This window comes from Blastomyces gilchristii (assembly GCF_000003855.2).
Source record: "Blastomyces gilchristii SLH14081 genomic scaffold supercont1.2, whole genome shotgun sequence".
NCBI lineage: Eukaryota > Fungi > Ascomycota > Eurotiomycetes > Onygenales > Ajellomycetaceae > Blastomyces > Blastomyces gilchristii.
Genome location: NW_003101681.1, coordinates 4,792,946 through 4,798,202, shown reverse-complemented (window position 1 = coordinate 4,798,202; position 5,257 = coordinate 4,792,946).

The following is a 5,257-nucleotide window of genomic DNA, read 5'->3' as shown; positions in this document are numbered from 1 at the left end:
GATCTGACTATCTTTTTAAGAGGTTCTTATTAAATAGGACGTTTATGCTGTCCCAGTGAGACTTACTGTCTACTCTTGTCATATTTTTCAAATGAGACTATGATTTCCACTTCTCAATTTAAATTATTTTTAATGCTTTAAATGACTTTAAAACTCATTTAAGCATTATCAAAAAGTGTTACTTTTTAAAAAATTAAAAATAGTCTAAAAAAAACCTTAAAATGTTGAAAAATAGTAACTTTATGTTAAGAATGACACTAAATGAGATCAAATGAGATCACTTTCTCATTTTTTTCAAGTCATGATTTCATTTTAAGATCTCATATATAGTCACTTTGCATGTTTTTTTAATGACTAGTCTCAGGGGAATTCATGCCAAGAAATGTATGAGATCAGATCAAATGAGATCAAACATGAAATTCATGATCCCAGCGGCCAGTCTATGTATAACTGTCTCATAGTCTGAAAGAATAGATCTCTCTCTGTATTTAATAGTCTGATTATACTATTTAATAGTCGTTCTGTCTTGATAGTTCTTTGTTGAATATGATATTTAAAATTCAACTTAGAGTTCAATCATACTCTCAATTATTTAATATTCAAAATGAGTTTAATCTATTTATTTAAAAGAGTTAGATATAGATTTTTCTCATTGAATCTAGAAAGAAAATGAATTAACTCAGTTTTATTCATATTAAATTAAATTTCATTGATATCTGCTCTAATAAAGATTTTCTTTACTACTTTTTCAATTACTTTTAAATTCTCTTTAATTATTTTTGAACTGTAGACTAGATCAATATTACTCATATAGATTAAAGATCTCATTATTTTCATATCTCTACTCTTGAATAGATATACAGTGTATATTGCAAATAAAATGAGTGAGATTAAACATTCTTATATTACTTCTATTTTTATCTCAGTCTTATCTTATTTCATCTCATCAAAGAATAGTTGTATGATTCTTTTAAATATAAAACAGTTAACTCATTTTATTAGAGAAAGTGACAGTTTTAATATCTTCAAAGTCTGAATCATCTTTAACTTTAAAGTATGATTAAATGTATCTTTTATATCAATAAAAACTACAGTTGAGACCAGATCTTCATACTTTGCTATTTAAATATTATAAACAACTGAGAGAACAGTGTCAATTACAGAGTATTATTTTCTATCTCTCATTTATTTACTAAATAGAAGAGAATCACTAACAGAGCTTATAAAAGATAGTCTAGTAACTATTATCTTTTCTAAAATCTTTCTCAGACAGTTCAATAGAGATATTACTCTATATAACTTAGAAATTGAAGCTTTTCTATTAATTTTTATAAAAATCACTTCAGTGACTTCTCTTCAGCATTCAGAATAATAATCATTTTTTAAGAGATTGAAAAAGAGCTTAAATATTCATTCTTCAAGTAGAAGTATATATTTTAAATGATTAAGTAATTGATTGAATCAGACTCTGTAGCAGTTTTAATTGAATCTGAGAAGATAGCTGACTCTAGTTCATCTTATATAAGTTCAGATCATTCTCAGTTATTCTTATTAATATTGTTATAAAGTGATATATTCTCTTCATCTGAATCTGAATCTGATGAGTTTTGAAAGAGAATTCTTATAAAAGCTTAACATTTTTTTTCAAAATAATTTACTGTATATGATTCATTCTAAAACTCATATTTCAAGACTTGAAGTTTTACTACACTTCTTATTTTAGTATAGTTAAAGACTTTAAAAACTTCTTTTTCTTATACTTTTTCAAGAAATTTGTTTCAGCAGTGTGTTTTCACTCTTTTAATATTTGAAAAATATTTATTTCTGATAGCTTTGAACTCTTTATCAGATATTCTATTATTCTTTTAATCTCTTCTAGCAGTGACTAATTGTTTTCTTTTAGATATAATATTCTCATTTCATCAAGATTTGAAATACTCAGAGAACTTCTTCTTTAAAATATTATATCTAATACTTATTAGAATAATAGATATAATCAGCTTTACTCTATTCTTAAGCATTTCATTTAAGATATCTTGATTGAAATTTCAATATAGCTTACTCTATCTTTCAGATTTTAACAGTTTTATACTTTCTTTAACTGCTTTTCAATCAGCTTTTTCAAAGTTAAACTGATTAGAGAGAAGAGAGTTTTTACTCATTTATTTTTCACTCAGTTCAATATTAAATTGAATAATCTTATAATCTAATTCTGATGTCTCATTTAAATCAATAAATCAGTTTACAAGTCTTTTTTTTATTAGATTTTATAATATAAAGATTAGATCTATAATAGATTTCTGTTTCATATCTTTTTTAAAGAATGTTTATTAATCAGACTTATTAATTAAATCTATTGAATACTTAAAGATTTATTTAATTAAATTATCAGCTCTTACTACTCTCTTACATTTTGAATTTTATTAGAGATAATATGTATTGAAATCTTCTGCAATTATAGAGTTTCTTAATAAAGTGATGTTCAGAAATTCTCTATTAATTATTCAGATATTGTTATCTTTCTTCAATGACTTTTTATTATAGATATTTATAAGCTGTATAGTATTAAACTCATTCTCTTTATCTATAATATCACTTACTAGAATATTGGAATCAGACATGATACTAAATCTTAGATTAAATTAATATCTTAATCTCTTTCTTTCATAGAGTACTACTCTTAACTTTATCTCAGACTTTTGAGATAGAAAGTAGTAGTAGCTTGAATGAGAAATAATGTACTTTTACTCAGTATCAAAATTCAGTTTCTGAAGAAGTATAAAATCAACTTTTTATTTAAATACATTTTAAAGATAGGAATAAATACAATTTGAGTTTCTATTCACATTGTTTTAAATAAATGTAATTTTTGAAGAGTTTTTAAACTTTTTTCATTATTTTTGTTTTATATTCATACTAAAAGAGAGTAAAGATAGAGTAGAATCTAATCACTATCATTAGATAGTGAATTATAATTATTTTAAAAAGCAGGAATCTTAACTGCTTATATTTAATCTAGTTTATTATCAGAGTAATTTCTTAATTCTCTAATCTTAACAGATATTTAAGAATTCAAATTCTGTTTACACTTAGCTGAAGAATTGAAGTTTAAAGATTTAGATAATTAAGAGTTTCTTCTTTTTAAGCTTGTAGTTGTAGATTTACTGACTTAACTATTATCTTCAGTTTTAAATTAACTTTGAGCTTTATCTTTTCTTCAGTTCTTTTGAGTTCTTGAAGTAAACATACATTCTTTTGAGCTAGATGTATGTTTTTCTTTACAATTAGAGTATTTAAACAGAGTATATTAATATATTTTATCTCTTTTTAAGCATGTTTTACATTTATACTTACTAGTTTTATGATCTCTAGCACAGAATGCATATTTTAAGTCTCTAAAATAAGAGATTATAAAGTATTCATATCTTTGACAGTTTGAACACTTTATTTAAGCTTTGAGATTCATTCTTGAGTCTTTGTATTCAGAAACTTTTATTTTTAAATCTGTCACTCTTACTTCAGAGATTTTTTTTATTCAAGTATCTTTATATACACTAGAATAGAGACATTTCTTCTGCTTTATCTGAACTCAATTGAATTTAGTCATACAGACTTTTTTCTTAGTTGAATAGAATTATATTCTTCTAATTTATTTTTAAGAAGTAGCATTCTCTCTTCACAGTTAAAAATTTCAACTGAAATATTGTAAAGAATAAATTTATCTTACTTTTCATCTCTCTTAAATAGAATTATTATTTTTAACAAAGGTTTTATTGCTGATTTTCAGAGATTGTTATGCTGAATAAGAAAGTCTGTACTAAATTCAGACATTGCAGTCAGAATAATAGAATTTTCAAAGAAAGATGACTCAATTAAAACTATAACTGATTTTTGAACTTTAATATCAGTTATTAACTGAGAAAAGAACTACTGATTAATTTTATTTCTGATTCTGAAAATAAGATTTAAGCTTAGCTTGTTTCTCTGCAAGATCTTCTGATTTAAGACTTTAAGAATAAATCTTCTATTTCTGAGGATTTGAAAGTTTTTCTCTTTTTATATTTTGTTTCTCTTCTTTTCTATGAATAGAAGTATGAGTAATATTCTTCTCAGTTTTCTCAGAATTTTGAGCAGGTTTTGAGATAACAGATTTAGAGATAGTAGATTCTACTACTTAAGTATATATTTTCTTCTAATTCAAAGAAGCAGAAGAAGAAGTAAAGAAAGAAGAAGAAAAAAATAAAGAGTCAATGATTGTACTAGAAATTTTCAATGTTTTTTAAACTGTGTTTGAAATTTCAAGTTTGAACTTGATCATCTTCTGTAGTTATCTAGTCTGAGTATGAAGAATTAATAGAACTTCTTCATTCATCTCACTCAGATACTGTTTTTTAAGAACTTTACTTACTTTTTCAAGTTTCTGTATTTTAAGAACTTGTTATTTCTCTATTTCTTCTTTCTTCCTTCTCTTCAGAATTTCAATCTCAGAAATAGCATTTGAGAAAGCTTTTTTTTTCACATTAACTGAGTATATTTTTGAACTTATTTTTCTCACTCAATGAAAAGTTGGTCAGACTGTTTTAATTAAGAGATTTATTAATCTATTTTAAATTGAAAAGTTAGTCAGACTGTTTTAATTAAGAGATTTATCAGTCTATTTTCAATTGAAAAGTTGATCAGATTATTTCAAGAGAAGAATAAAAGATCTTTGTGTATAAAATATCTGATTCTTTTCACACTAGTTCAGTAACTAGGTTAGATTTTTAAAGAGAATCTAATAAACTAAAATTAATTTTTAAGATAAATTAATAAAATCTTTACAATCTCTTTCTTAGAATACAGTGAGAAAAAGTATGATATCAATTGATAATAAATCAGATAATATGACAGTTTTTAAGAGAAAAACTGTTAAAAAATAAGTTAATTTTTTACAGAGAAATTAATTAAAACTATTTAATTTTATTCTAAATTATTAAATTCTTCTCACATAATAAGTATGTAACTCAAATCAGTAATAAAGAGTGTAAAAAAAAATTAAGTATTAATAAAAGCTCTTCAGTTACTGAAAAAGTAATTGTTACTTAAAAGAATGTGAAATTATAACAGAAAATAACTCTATTTTTAATTCTTTATAAGATTATTATGTAAAATTCAGAGAAAACATTTTACTTTTTCAAGAGAAGTAAAAAACTAATTTCTAAGATCTTTTTTTTTTTTGCATTAACTGCTGTAGAAAATGAGATAGAAACTGCTAAAT